The sequence below is a fragment of the Phyllostomus discolor genome, chromosome 1 (genome assembly GCF_004126475.2).
Source record: "Phyllostomus discolor isolate MPI-MPIP mPhyDis1 chromosome 1, mPhyDis1.pri.v3, whole genome shotgun sequence".
In the NCBI taxonomy this organism is placed as follows: domain Eukaryota; kingdom Metazoa; phylum Chordata; class Mammalia; order Chiroptera; family Phyllostomidae; genus Phyllostomus; species Phyllostomus discolor.
In genome coordinates, this window is record NC_040903.2 from 188,619,577 (window position 1) to 188,634,975 (window position 15,399).

General features: G+C 41.2%; 1 protein-coding gene across 7 annotated transcripts in view; it reads left to right on the forward strand.

Annotated features, from left to right (window-relative positions):
• Window positions 1-9,848: 9,848 nt before the first annotated feature.
• The window catches only part of SYNE2 (spectrin repeat containing nuclear envelope protein 2), a 293,026-nt gene continuing 287,475 nt past the window's right edge, over window positions 9,849-15,399 (forward strand). For 5 of the 7 annotated variants that reach the window (XM_036010867.1, XM_036010869.1, XM_036010888.1 and 2 more), the window contains exon 1: window positions 9,850-10,039. The gene's annotated coding sequence lies outside the window, so the exon portion shown is untranslated. Of the gene's footprint in view, window positions 10,040-15,399 lie in introns of all 7 variants that reach the window. The other 2 variants (XM_036010877.1, XM_036010883.1) reach the window with 1 other exon arrangement.

Genomic DNA, 15,399 nt, shown 5'->3' on the forward strand with positions numbered 1-15,399 from the left:
CAAAGTTCAGAAGACCTAAATCTCGCGCTCTGTTACCAGACCTGGCTTACGCGGCTGTCTAGCTGTGTCCACAGTGACTTCACTTCCGTCCTTCTCTCTGTTCATGAGGGGGGAGTGTTAAAATTTGAATTTTGTTTTTTCTCATGTATTTAAGAGCGTTCATATTTTAAATTCTTTTTGTGTCAGTTTTAGTTTTTAATTTATCCTTGTGACCCAACCTCGCATTTTATGCACCTCCGTGAATGTGCCCTGAATGTCTCCCTGGCAGTGGCAGGGCCCCTGTGAGAGGCTTTAACTAACCCTCTGTGTACTCTTGCCCTGGGCCAGCAATCTTGCATCCACAGCATAAGCCATTTTGCTGAAGTGGTCTAACTACTTTTGATGATCATTTATTTCAGACCCATTCTTCTGTTCTACCCCTGGATTTGACAGTTCCAGACTACTTAGTTTCCTTGGCCAGAACTTAAGACTTTGTTTCCTGATTATTTCCATGCCCATTAGAGGCAGATCATCACCTCTAACCCCAGATGATATAAAGAAACAGATGATATAAAGAAGAGGTGCTAGAACTTGGCTGTGGTTTTATCATATACAAAGATAGTAGTACTTGTCTCAATCAGTGGTCAGCTCTTTGAGTATCTTAGTCTGTTACATGTCTGTCTGCACATACTTTATTTCAGAAAGAAAAGTACGGGGAGGCTGGAACTCTATCTGTACCTCCTTTAGTATTTGGCAGAGCAGAGCAGATATGTGGATATTTAATAAATATTTTAATATTAATAAAAGTGGTATATATGATTGATTTAGAAACTTTTTCTTGAAGTTGTTTCTGAATCTGAAATATGGATACAGAAAAAAGTATCCTATATAATAAATATACAATTCAATTAATTTTCACAAATGCAACAAACCCATGTAACATCATTTACCTTTTGTTTTTAAACTATCTGCATTGCCTAAACGTATTTGTTTAGTTTTACCTGAATGAAACACAACACTCGACTACCCATCAAGATGTTATGCCATGTCGTATCTTAGAACTTAGTAACTGTTGCGCTATTTAGCTGAGTTTATTTTTGGTATTATTTTTTTTCTTCTCTGTCAATATGGGGAGGAAGTTACCATTAGAGATATATCATCTATGGAATGCTATTTAGGATTCTATTTATTTTAAACACCCTGAATTCCGACAGCAATGGGTTTTATTCCCTTTACTTTTCCTGGGCAGCCCCCTCTCCTTTTGTTCAATTGGAAGTCAACGTATTCATTGTTACTAACCAATAGCATTTTTTGGTATATTTTAAGTAAGTTGCTTAGCTTGAACTGATGAACAGTGATGACTTTGTTCTGGCCATTTCTCTTCTATGACGATAGTTAAACACTGTAAAACAAAGAGGGTGAATTTACTGAATCTAACCCTCTTCCTGTGATACTTGTGTTCTGGATACCTAATTAGTTTGAAAATCATAACTTGGTAGCTTTATTTTTTTTAACCCATTATACTTATTTAGGATATCTATAAATCTCTTTGCCATTGATAGGCAATTACAAATCAAAATAATGGTAATCCTTGTGGACTATAAGAATAAGCTAATAAAAATATGAACATGGTTCCATGAAAATTTGCTTTCTTGAATATTGAAATTTAAAAAAAAAATCTATTTTCTAGTTAGTTTTAAAATAATGTATAATATTTCAATGACTTCAATAGTCATTAAGGTTCTTTAAAAAAAGATTTTATTTATTTATTTTTAGAAAGTAAGGAAGGGAGAAAAAAGGGAGAGGAACATAGTGTAATTGCTTTTCATACACCCCCTACTGGGGACCTGGCCAACAACCCAGGTACATGCCCTGACTGGGAATAGAATTGGTGACCTTTTGGTTTGCAGGCCGGCACTCAGTCCACTGAGTCACACCAACCAGGGCATCGTTAAGATTCATTTAAAAATAAGTATTGTATTCTAACATTCTCTACTTCCAGAATTCAATGGGAAATATGTGTTCAAAGAAAAGAAGTAAATGAAAATAAACAAATACTTTGACATATGCTGGAGAAAGTAATAAAAATATTGATTTGTAGTTTTCTTTTTTTGTTGTTTTATTTCACTGGCTAGAACCCCCAGTACAATGTTGAAAATATTGGTGATAGTGGATATCCTTACCTTGTTCCTATACTTAGGGAAAAACTTTTTTAAAATTTATTTTTATTTTTATATATATTTTGTTGATTATGTTATTACAGTTGTCCTATATTCCCCCTTCACTCCCCTCCACCCTGCACACCCTTCCCCCTACATTCCCCCCCTTTAGTTCATGTCCATGTATCATACTGATAAGGTCTTTAGCTTCTATATTTCCCATACTATTCTTACCCTCCCCCTGTCTATTTTCTACTTACCATCTACGCTACTTATTCTCTGTACCTTTTCCCCCTTTCTCCTCCTCCCACGCCCCTGTTGCTAATCCTCCATGTGATCTCCATTTCTGTGGTTCTGTTCCTGTTCTAGTTGTTTGCTTAATTTGTTTTTGTTTTAGGTGTGGTTGTTAATAATTGTGAGTTTGCTGTCATTTTACTATACATGTTTTTTGTCTTCTTTTTCTTAGATAAGTCCCTTTAACATTTCATAAAATAAGGGCTTGGTGATGATGAACTCCTTTACCTTGACCTTATCTGGGAAGCACTTTATTTGCCCTTGCATTCTAAATGAAAGCTTTGCTGGATAAAGCAATCTTGGATGTAGGTCCTTGCCTTTCATGACTTGGAATACTTCTTTCCAGCCCCTTCTTGCCTGTAAGGTCTCTTTTGAGAAATCAGCTGACAGTCTTATGGGCACTCCTTTGTAGGTAACTGTCTCCTTTTCTCTTGCTGCTTTTAGGATTCTCTCCTTCATTTTTACCTTGGCTAATGTAATTATGATGTGCCTTGGTGTGTTCCTCCTTGGGTCCAACTTCTTTGGGACTCTCTTCTTTGGGACTTCCTGCAAGTCTATTTCCTTTGCCAGAATGGGGAAGTTCTCCTTTATTATTTGTTCAAATAACTTTTGCATTTGTTGCTCTTTCTCTTCTCCTTCTGGTATCCCTATAATTCGGATGTTGGAACATTTAAAGATGTCCTGGAGGTACCTAAGCCTCTCCTCATTTTTTTTGAATTCTTGTTTCTTCATTTTTTTGTTTGATTGTGTCTTTCTTCCTTCTGGTGCACTCCATTGATTTGAGTTCCAGTTTCCTTCCCATCACTATTGGTTCCCTGTACATTTTCCTTTATTTCACTTAGCATAGCCTTCATTTTTTCATCTAATTTGGGACCAAATTCAACCAATTCTGTGAGCATCCTGATTACCAGTGTTTTGAACTATGCATCTGATAGGTTGGCTATCTCTTCATTGCTTAGTTGTATTTTTTCTGGAACTTTGATCTGTTCTTTTGTTTGGGCCATTGTTTTTTATCTCAGCACACCTGTTATGTAGTGAGGGGGTGGAGCCTTAGGTGTTCACCAGGGTGGGGCAACCCAGTCTCTGTGTTGTGATGCTGTATGTAGGGGAGGGGTCTGAGAGGGAACAATGGCTCTTGCTCCGCTCTTTGCTGGATTTCAGTCACACCCCTCACTTCCCACAAGCAAACTGGGCCTTTTTGGTGCTGATTCCTGGTTGGGTGGGTTTGTGTACATTCTAGGACCCTGTGGGTCTCTCCAACAAACTCTCCTGTGAGGCTGGGAGTTTCTCCTGGCACCTCAACCCCCACAGGTGTTTTCAATTGGTATTTTGAGGCTTTATTTCCTGGTGCTGGGACCCTGGGTTGCATGGTCTGTCTTGCTCCCCAGTTTTGCCTGGTTTATCTGCACACAAATGTGGGACTGCCCGGCCCACCAGCCGCCTTGTGCGCCACACTGCACTCCACAATCCACTGCCTCACTGGGTCCACCTGCTCCTGTCCTGAGCGTCTGGGGTCCACCAGCCACCGCTTTGCTGTGACCCCTTTCTGACTGGCTGCCAGTCTCCACCTCTCCTACTGGTCTGGATGAATATTTGTTCTTTAACTCCTTGGTTGTTGGACTTTCATCCAATTCAATTTTCTGTTGGTACTGGTTGTTTTTTTTTCTGAATTTTTTTTTTGTCCTTAGTTTGGTTGTGCAAGAAGGCAGAGTGTGTCTACCTACGCCTCCATCTTGGTCGGAAGTCAATCTTAGTTTTTAGGGAAAAACTTTTAATTGCTCACCATTAAGTATTATATTAGCTATGCTTTTTATATAGATGCTCTTTATCTTGTTATGAAAGTTCTCTTTTATTCCTAATTTGCTGCGAGTTCAGTTTTAATCTGAAATGGATGTTGGATTTCATTCTTAAAATTTTGCACATATTGAGATTATCACACAGTTTTTGTTTTTAGTCTGTTAACATGGTAAATTACACATGACATTGTGTAACATGTCAAAGTTACATTGTGTAAACAAGGTTTATGACATTGATTATAATTGAAAGGATATCTCAGTTTGTACTTCATTGTACTCAACTGTAACTTCATTTTCAGTGCTCAATATCCCCTTGTGGATTGTGGCCACTGTCTGGGGAAGTGCAGCTCTCTGTGTTCTTAGCTACTCTTCTGTACTTTGTACAGCAATTGCCCACAATCACCTTAGCCAGGTTCTCTCCACTCAGAAAGTAGAAAACACAGAATTAAAAACTCAACGTCTGTGTGAACTGGAGATTATTTTTTCTAAGTGATTATAAAACTGAGATCTGAAAAGATCGATGTCATGCACGAGTCTGTGAAAGAAAAAGAGAAAGACAACCCAGGGTACAGGTGCTCTTTTCATCACATAATCAGCTATTCAATAGTTTTAGGAAGAAAACACAAACCAAAAAGGTAAGTGTTTTAATATAGACCGAGACCTCAGAAATAGTAAGTATCCTAGCAAGATGCTCTTTTATTTCCCTTTTTAAAGATTTTATTTATTTACTTTTAGAGAGAGGGGGAGGGAGGGAGAAAGAGAGGAAAAGAAACACTGATGTGTGAGAGAAACATCGCTAGGTTGCCTCTTGTGGGTGCCCCGACCTGGGACAATCCTCTGATTTGCGGGGCAGTGTCCAAACAGCTGAGCCACATTGGTCAGGGCCAAAAACTCTTTGCAAAAGACAGAGTCAGGCAGAATTGAAACTCCCCAAATCGCTTCTTAGACCAACAGTGGGCCTGAAACTTTGAACTGGCTTAGGGTCTTGTGAGATGGGATTAGAAGAGAAGCAGGGTTAGAGGTGATAACCTGCCTCTTATGGGCATGGAAATAATCAGGAACCGAAGTCTTAAGTTTCAGCCAAGGAAACAGAAGTCACCTGGAACTATCAAAGAGTGGGTCTGAAATACAGGATCATCATTGTCCGTGGATGGTTTAGAAGTAGTATCTGTCCTGTGTGGCCAGGGTCACGATTTCCTTTCCAAATCCCATCAAATGAACAACTTATTAATGGCATGTGATGTACTTTGTATCCTTCCTTATTCGTTTAACCTAAGGTTTCTAAAACTTTGGTTTTTCACTTACTATCTTCACAGTTTTTACTATCTTTACTAGTTATTAATTTACTATCTTCACTAGTCATACCTACTAGTCCTAAGTGTTACTATCCATGGAATTGCAGATTTTTGTTTTTATTTAAGAAAGGTGTGTCTGTGTGCCATCAACTAAAATAATCATGTGAACCCCCAGTGGTATGCTGACTGCACTTGAATAAACACTGTGTCAGTCGAGTTAGCTTCGCTGTCACCTATAAGGATGACAAATGTATCAACATAGAATCCTGCCCCGAGAACGTGAACTGCTTTCTCTTCTCTCTCAAAAGTAGTCTTATTTTTTGTAATCTCATTCAAGTAGATACATTCCAAGATACTTACAACAAAAAGATTTGAGGAACTCTTCTGAATTTCTTAATTAACTTGGTCATATTTCACAGATTAAAATATCTCTTTTAGAAAATTCATCTCTGAATTTTCTTTCTTTAAAGTTCTTTAGATTCATTTAGTAATAACTGAAATTTACTCTGATAATAATGACACAAAGTATATTGCTGTCTCTTAATTCTCATCATGCACAAGAATAGCATTAAACATAGATAGCCCTTGTGGAGTTTAAATAATAAGTAAAGGAGAGAATCGGACCTGAAGATCAAATAAAGCTGTTTTTGTTCATTCATTCAACAAATGTCTACTGAGTCCATATTATGTGCCCTCATTCTAGGTACTGAACATGTACTAATAAGAAATTATTTAAGGCAAGGTGTCTGAGACTCTTCAGGAATGAGTCTCATGCTACTTATCAAAGAAACATGTACACATATGTGCACATAACCCTAACTCATACACCATCCAGGAAGATGGAGCCTAGGTAGACATGCTTCACCTCCTTGCACAACCACAGAGAGAATTACAACTAATCTCAAAACCAAAACCACCCAGAGCTGCAAGAAAATCGAACTGTGTGGAAATGCCTTGTTTTTATTTATTTTTTTAAAATTGTGAGTCGAGCAGAATGACTAATTAAATGCATTGCACTTAACAATAAAACAAATAAGATATACAACAGAATTCCCCTAAATTATACATTTATTTCTGCTAAAAAACTTCTCTAGGTTCTAATCCAGGGACTGGCACCACTAGTTTTATTTTAGGCCATTAGACATATATTTTACCCTAAGGCTTAATCTTCTCCTGTGTCAAGTGAGGTATTGTGGAATTTTTGAAAATCCACTACTTTAATTTACCATTTCAATAAAAGAGGTTTTAAAAATAATTCAACAACAGCTGTCAGTTGTGGAGTCCTTATTGTGTGCCAGGCTCCATGCTTAGCCCTTTACATACGTGATTTCATTGAATCGTGATACTTGTTTTAACCTTTTTTCAGACTCTAGAATGTGGGACTCTAATGAAATTGGCAGAAACTCCTTCTAATGGTTCAGTATTTTAGGAGACCATCTACTGCGTAAATTGGCAGCACACTCTTGCACGTAGTTGGACCCAACCTTCTACTTGAATCGGACAATGGTAGAAAGATCACATTGGTCAAGGGAGCAATTAGCCATTTCTTTGTGTTAGTTTCTAGGTTTGGCAGGAAACAAGACCAGACTGAGATAAGGAGCTCAGGCCTTTACAGGGTGTGATTGGACTCTTGGACAAAGGAACAGAGCTGTTTTCCTGGCTAGCTATTTTCATCCCAGGCTTATGAAAGTGCTCCATGTGGTAAAAAATATTGTAGCAAAAGTAGTGCTTAGCTTTAGGGCAATCTCCTTTTGTCTCTAGTAGTAATATTGTTAATAAAATAGAGGCAAGTAGTAAGATATTCTCACCTTGCTTCAGATTATTAATATTATTATTATACTTGTCTCTTTGGGTAAACATACTTTGTGTTGCTTCTTTCTCTTCTTTTCTTTCTTTTGTTCTGTTCTATTCTTTCTCTTTCTCTTTCTCTCTCTGTTTCTTTCTTTTTTTTTTTTTTTTTTACTTTGTGTTCTTAATTTCACTTACTCATCTAGCCAATCACTTAATATTATTATCTCCTATTACCATCAGGGTTGATAAGTACATGATACTAGTGTTAATATTCCCTCTTCTGTGCCTATGGCAGAGACTCAATTATTAATCACCTTGTATTCTTTCTTGCCAAACCTTGATGCAATCCCACAATCCTTCACAACATGGCATCAAAGTACAAGAGTAGAATTTGCTCCCAGAATAAAATATGTTGCCTTTCTTGTGAGGGATGCAGGAACATAACAAACAACTCTAGTTCAGAGAAATCCGTGCTGTGACAGAGGAGCTGCTGCATAGCCTAATCAGTGAAGAATTTAGTTCCTTTAAGGGCATGAGGATGTCTAACTCACTTGAATGCTTCAGACCGTGTTTTTTGTGCTACCCAGTACAGTGTGGCAGTATGTATTGAATGTCTGCTTCAGTAGTTGTCACCACATGCCACCGCATGCTTGTGTACCAAATCTCAGATGTGCTTTCAGTTTTATCAGTTTGCAAAACTTCTTTTAGAAATCACAATTGGATGTGGCAAAGTCTCTCAGATGGGCTGTCAAGCCAAACAGATCTTTTGCTATATATACAGAGGCCCGATGGAAGTGATGGCTGAGAGGCAGAGCATGGCATCATACTATGTTGTTGGCTGTGTCTGTGCTGGGAGAATGTGAGCACAGCTGGCTTCATGGCAACCTTTACTCCACCAATCAGGGATGTAAGCACATGAGCCATCCGTTCACACGCTCAGTGTTATGTTTCACAAGAGCCAGGTGTGTCTTTGTTTGGCTTAGCTTTATTTTCACTTCAAAGTATGGAGGATCTGTTTCAGTATTCCTGCCATTAGTCTAATATGCTGATTTAAAAGTAGGTATTAATTTAATATCCTAACTGACATGGCCAAGAGACACCACGTGGCTTGGGGACATCTGAAAACATTTTGAGACATTTTATTCTGGATTCTCTTAAGTGCACCATATGCAATATGGAACAAGAGTCCTTTCACTTTGAGGACTTGTAGCATAGATACTAGAAGGGAACAATAATTAAGAAGCTATTAAAAACATTTTCTCCAGAGACTATTGCCTTGATGATTTTGAAGTATTTACTGTAAAGGAAGCAACTGATGTAAAATGGAAATAAAATAAACAGAATAGATAGAACAGAGAAGGAAAATTGCGAACAATGCTTTGTAGACATCTCCATGAACCCTGGAGCTCAACTTCTCCTTGAAACTAGCTCTTCGATATGCATATATTATATCAGGCAAAGTGGTCTTTCCTATGAAAAGACACCTCAGGACCAGAAAGATCTTCTTGCTTTATAGACCTTTACTGTGGACCAGGCCATTAATAATAAATAATGCAAATGTAGGTAGATCAAGAAAAGAAGTGATACTATCAGGGTGATTATCTTGGAATACAAAGAATGACATGTAGACTGGCAGTGTGCTATTTTGGTAAGAATTCAGCTGTTGATCATCAGTAAAAAAGATTCTGTAGCTGTACAGCACACACGAATTTAGACTTGTAAGAATTTGATTGCAATACAAACTTAAGTGAGAAATATTTGAAAGTCACTGTTTCTCTATATAACAACAGCGAGTTGATACAATACCTTTCATTTAGGACCTTGAGCGCCTTAGTAATACTGAAATAACACAATAGGTAAGTGAAGTCAAGTGATGTCATCTTGAGTCCAAAGGCACTGAATCATTTGCTGGGGGTGAGTCCTACCTGCAGGACTTACCCCCAAGGATTGTTTCCACTGAATTTCAGACCTGGAATTTGCAGATCGTGTCATAAGCTCTTTCCCACTCCCCAGCGTCCAGTTGGGGAGAAGGACCCAGTACCATATGTTGTTAACAAGCGCCTCCCCTTCCCTCCAGGTGACCCTGAAGTCTGGACCATGCTATTGGAATTACTGATCCAGATCCTTAAAACAATCTAATCCAAATTCCTCATTTTACAAAGGGCCCACAAAGGATTAAGGTCTGGTTGCTAATTCCAAGATCTGCTCTTACCACCGCCACCCTCCCTTCAAGACCCAGAAGTCCAGGAATATTGGAAAAATTCCTCGTGTAAGTTATCCAGAAAAGCTTGAGTTAGTTTGTGGCACTCCCCCTATCCCCACGCCCCTTCCGCCCGGGTCATTAACCTGCATTCCGAGTGAGCCTCTCCCTCACACCATCTCTGATGTTCCAAAACAGGGAAAGAAAGTTGCCAGCCCTCTGCTGCCGCGGGGCCTGAGGGGGAAGGCGGGTGCTCCGCCCCCGGCGTTCGCGGGCGGGCTCGGCAGGAGCCGCCGTGCGGCGAGCGCGGGACTCGGCGGCCCACGGCGGGCGGGGAAGCTGCGGGGCGTGGTTTGCAGCTTTCCGAGCGCTTAGGAGCCGAGCGCTCTCTGCCGTGCCCCGAGCCTTCCGCTGGACCAAAAACGCGAGCGGGAGATCGAGCAAAAGGGGCGATCGAGAGAGCAAGGCTAGAGGGGCGCTAGCCCGGGCTGGCCCCAGCCCGCGCCCTCGCGGGGAAAGCAGCGGGTGAGCGGCGCAGCGGCGGCGGGGCCCCAGCACCCGGGTGCGCCCCGGAGTGAGCGGGCTGGAGTGGGGAGGGAGGGACAGTGGGAGGGAGGGGAAGGGGCGGGGGCGAGGGAAGGAAGGTCCGGGAGCCGGGGGCGGGGGCCGCCGGAGACGGGAACCGACTCGTTGCCGGGGTCCAAGTCCGGCCACGGGAAACTTTGCCTGGGTGGGGAGAGCGGGGTGCGTGGAGGGCGCCGCAAACTTGTCAGCGGGCGGGGCGCTCAGGGATTGGAGCGAGCGCCAGCGGGTGGCGTTTGTCTCTCTGGCTTCTTTGTGTCACCTCCGGGCCCCAGCCCGCCGGTCCGCGGGGCTGGGAAGGGGGTGTGTAGGGGGCTCCGCTGGGGGCTCGTTCTGGATCCCCCCAGCCCAGTCGCCCCTGTGGGCCCAGGCCCCAGCGCTCGGGGTCTGATTGTTTTCGTCCCCCGCGTCACGCTTGGGCGGGAAAGATTTTGAACGCCGCGAGAGATAGAGCGCGGAGAGCCGCGGCGCAGGGATTGCCAAAGCGTGGGTGGTGTGAGGCTCGCCCGGAGACCCGAGGACCGGCGGCGGGGGCGCACCCGGGCTGCAGAGGGCGCGGGGACCCGCGGGCCCGAGCACTCACGGAGCCGCGGCTTGCAGGAAGCCAGGCACTCGGACGGCTCGGATTATAATTCCATTTTGATTGCTTGGGGTCTTTGTTGTCTGAAATTGCCTCGAGGGTCTGATGGTGACACCTTCTCCTCAGGTTATTTTTCATCTGTTAACGAAAAAGCAGGGGGTGGGGAACTTGTGAGGAATCAGTGCTGCTCGAAACAACATTAGGCCCCTTATTTGATGGAGATTGAGAAGTCCTGTGTAACATTTGCCTTTGTGGATGCCTGTTATGTCTGAAAGTTATTATTTGTCCCTCCCCTAGTGGAAGGGAGCGTCTGAGCCAGCTGCCAGCGGGCACGATTGTGTACAAGCACCAGCAAGTCCGAGCCAAACCGAGCAGGTTCTTTCTGGCCGCTCAACACTTTTGCATCAATCTTTTCTTTTTAAAAGTTTGTTTGATTTCAGGCAACTTTCATATGCTTTTCTAAAAGTTTCCATAGCTCCGAAGTCCACCTTGCAGATATTACGTGGTTGTGCGACACGTTTAGGGTTGGAATTACAATTCTTTACCTCGCGGGTCGCTGCCATTGAGACATCGTCAACATTAGGAGAGAGAATTCATGTTTTATGAGCTGGACCATTGGGTGTGTTGTTATACTTTGATGCGTGACTCCTTGAGTTTTCTTTCTGGAAAACTCTGCTGAGACTCACTCCTAAGGGCCTTACCCCGCCCCCACCCACACCAAGGGAAAAGGGAACAGGTGTAATTAATCCTGATTTAGTTTTTTTGTTTTTCGTGAAGACGCTGGGTACGTCAAAATAAAAAGTGGCAATTTAGTTGTTTGTCCACATGTTTGAGTGAATGATCTTTGTTGAGATTCTGTAACAGTGTGGTGATTGAGGGGGGCGGTGGTGTGGAAGAGGGAATGGGGGATAAATGGCAATGGAAAAATACAGTAAAATTTAAAAATACACATATAAACTAGAAACGGAAAACAAAAATCAAACCAGTTGGAGTGGGCTCCGCCTTGTACATTGTTTAAAAAAAATAACGTGAATAAGTCCACCCAGTTAAACATTTTACAAGCATGTCAGTGCATTAGTACTAATTGCGTTTGCAGGATATTGCAGTCTGTATAGAGAATTGAGTGAAAGTTAAATGTAAAGGTCACAAATGGAGTCATGTCTTAATAAGTGATGGAAAGGGTGAGAACGATTGGTTCATTTGTCCTTACTCATATGTTTTAAATACAACAGATTTTCAACAATTACACAAAATCATTCATTTACTCAAACAAGCTTTTATCGTATGCCAGCCCTGCGCTGGGCTCTGAGGTGCTAAATAATACCATTTATGGAATGCTTATTCTGTACAAGTAAATGCTGTACATTCATTGAAGAAATATTTGAGTGCCTGCTGTGTATTGTGCTTGGTGCTAGAATTGTGACAAACTGGAGAGCTGTGGTTCCTATATTCGTCCAGTGGGTGGATGGGCGGAAAGTGAAAAACATTACCAAGCCAATCACAGGTTTTAAAATGCAAATCAGATGACAAGGCTTCCCATCTCCTGTTAAGTGAGAGACCAGACCTGACAGTGGCCCCTAGAGTTTACCCCGTGGGGTTCTTCTCAGCCTCCCAAGGTAGGAAATCCTAGGCTACAAGTTTATCAACTTTATTGATCTTCTCAATGAACTAGTCATTGGTTTCATTGGTACTCTCTTGTTTTTCTATTTGATTGATTTTTACTCTGATCCTTATTTTTTTCTTCTACTTTGGGTTTAATTTGCTCTTGTTCTAATTTCTTTAGGTCATTGATTAGTGACCTTTTTTCTGATGTAGGTGTTTAGTCTTGTAAATTTCCTCCTAAGTACTGCTTTGTTGACATTTCATAAATTTTGATCTGGTGTGGTTTCGCTTTTATTAATTTCAACATACTTTTAAAAATGTTCTTTAATTTTTTGACCTGTAGCCACACAGAAGTATATTACTTAGTTTCCAAATACTTGTAGATTTTCCAGAGATCTTTCAGTTATGGATTTCTAATGTAAATCCGTTTGTGTGAAAGAACACACTTTGTGTGGCTTGAATCCTTTCACATTTACTGAGAATTATTTTGTTGCCCAGAGGATAATTTATTTTGGTGTTTCATGTGCACCTGAAAAGAATGTGTACTCTAATTACACCATGTCAAAGGAATATCATCACATCAACAGGACTTACTGCTATGTTGACCTTGATCACCTGGCTGCCGGAGCAGTTGTCAGGTTTTTCCACTGTCAAGTTACTCTTTTCTCCCCCTTCTGTACTGTACTTTGTGGGAGGGAAGTCACTGTGCAGCTCCCATGTAAGGAGTAGAGAATTATGCTCCACTTCCTTGAAGGGTACTGCTTTTTTATCCAATTTGACAATCTCTGCCTTTTAATTTGGATGTTTAGACCATTTATAATGATTATTGATAGGTATAAGTTTTGCTACTTCTATTCTGTTTTTCTTATCTGTTCTTGGTTTCTTTTGTCCTCTTTCTTTCTTTGTTTGAATTTGTGGAACAATTTTTTAAAAAAATATTTTATTTACTTAGTTTTAGAGAGGGGAAGGGAGGGAGAAAGAGAGGGAGAGAAACATCAATGTGTGGTTGCCTCTTGGGCACCCCCAGCTGGGCACCCGGCTCACAACCCAGGCATGCGCCCCAACCGGGATGGAACCTGTAACCTTTGGTTCACAGGCTAGCACTCAATCCACTGAGCCACACCAGCCAGGGCAACAATTTTTATCTATTTTATCTCTTTTGGCTTATTAGGTATTCCCTATTTTGTTATTTTAGTGGTTGCTTTAGGGTTTGTAGTGTATATTTAACTTTTCCCAGTTTACCTTCAAGTGCATTGTATCATTTCATGTAGTATGAAAACCTTGTAATAGTGTATTTCAATTTCTTCTTTTGACCTTTGTGCTATTGTTGTACATCTTGCTTTTTGTCTGTTATAAACACCACTTTACGTTATTATTTCTGTTTGAGCAGTCAATTATTTTTTAAGGAGATCTAAGTAATAGAGCCATATATTTACCCATGCAGTTACACAGGTTATATTTTATTCTACTGTTGTTAAATGATAATAAAAAAAATCACATACTGAGGTTATTGCATTCATGTGTATGAATATAAATACACATATAGACTTGTAAAGTTAGAATAAACTTGAAGTAGTGAAATTCAGGAACTGGAACTTAAGTTTATTTTCTTACACAAAATTCACTGAATTATCTCTGAGTAGATCTTTGCTGTATTAGAAAGATACTTCAGGATCCTGTATGGCAGCACAGCACTCAGTCCACCTGGGCTTGGGGAACTTCAGACAGGCACTGCTGAGTGTGCTGTGCTTCTCATCTTTCCTCTGAGCAGCGTTAGGAGGGGGGAGGTGGATTGGGAGAAGGAATCGGCCTGCCTGTGCTGACATTTTCCAGACCCTGAGAAACTTTGAAAGGTAAGTTTGAAAGCATTTCTTCCTTTTGATGGTGGCTGAGATGAAAAGCACTCAGTTATAGCTCTTCAAGTCAAAGTAACACATTTGATAAAAGCGAGCCTGAAGCTGCTGCTTGTTAGTGTTCATTGATTGAGAACTGTGGCCTGCGATGCAGTTCTAGGATCTTTAGAATTTGCCTTCTTGTTACTCTGGTTCCAGCTGACTTCTGTCTCTCTTTAGGTACTGCTGGTGCTTGCTGTTTGTCCTCAGTGAGTAGCTGCTGTCCACCTGAGTGTGTAGTACATCTATTCTGAATGATAGTATACTGACAAATATTCAACTATAAATGAGTAAAAAAGCCTCCATTCATTCAATAAATTAATTTATTTTGTAAATAGTTACTGAATTTGGGCTTTGGCACATCGATGCAAATTTACGTCTCTTGGCTTCAGAAAGCCTGCTGTCTAGGAAGAGAAAGGCCCACAAGCAGAGGGACGTCCACTCCACTGTGGTCATTGGTGGTCACTGCAGTGGAGACTTGAACAGGGCAATGGGCGTACGCTTAGAGCAGAGGTTCTCCACGTGCAGTCTGAGGACCAGCAGTGTCAACCCACTGAATCAGAAACCTTGAGGGTGACGTCCGGCAACCTGTGTTTAGCAAGCTTTCCAAGGGATTCTGATGCACACGCAAGACTGTGAAACACCAGCGTAGAGGATTAGATGATTTCTGAGCTCTTCTAACTCTGCAATCTATGGCTGTAGATAAATGTGCTATATCCCCCATTATACTGTGGAACTGATTCAAAAAGAGTCTAGAGGCTTTGGCTAGAAGTAAATGATGAAGATTTATTCAAAGGTCTTAGGGTTTGCACACCATAAACACAACTAGGCAAAAACCCAGATGTGTTCTGAAGAGGAAAGAAAAGCTGAGAGTTCTTAATAGTAACAAGCACGCCTGTGAGAAGAATCAGTCCTGCATTCGTAGCCTCTGGATTGGTCCAAGGTGGCAACTCTCTCTAGATGATGGCTGGTCTGGACAGTGGGTGTCAGAGGGTCTAGATACACGAACATTCTTTCCTTAGTCTTTCGGCTGCTGCCCAGAGGGTTATCTGCAGGTTTGATGTATATTCAGGCATGGATGCAGGACTGGGAAGTTCAAAAGTTGAAGTTCCCAGGCTAGTTAATGCCAAAATAGAATCAGTTCCTCATACCTCAGCCTACTTAGTTTTAATAACTTAGCAGTTTGACTACAGTGACTCCGTTTACTCTCTTCCTCTGTATTTTACAAG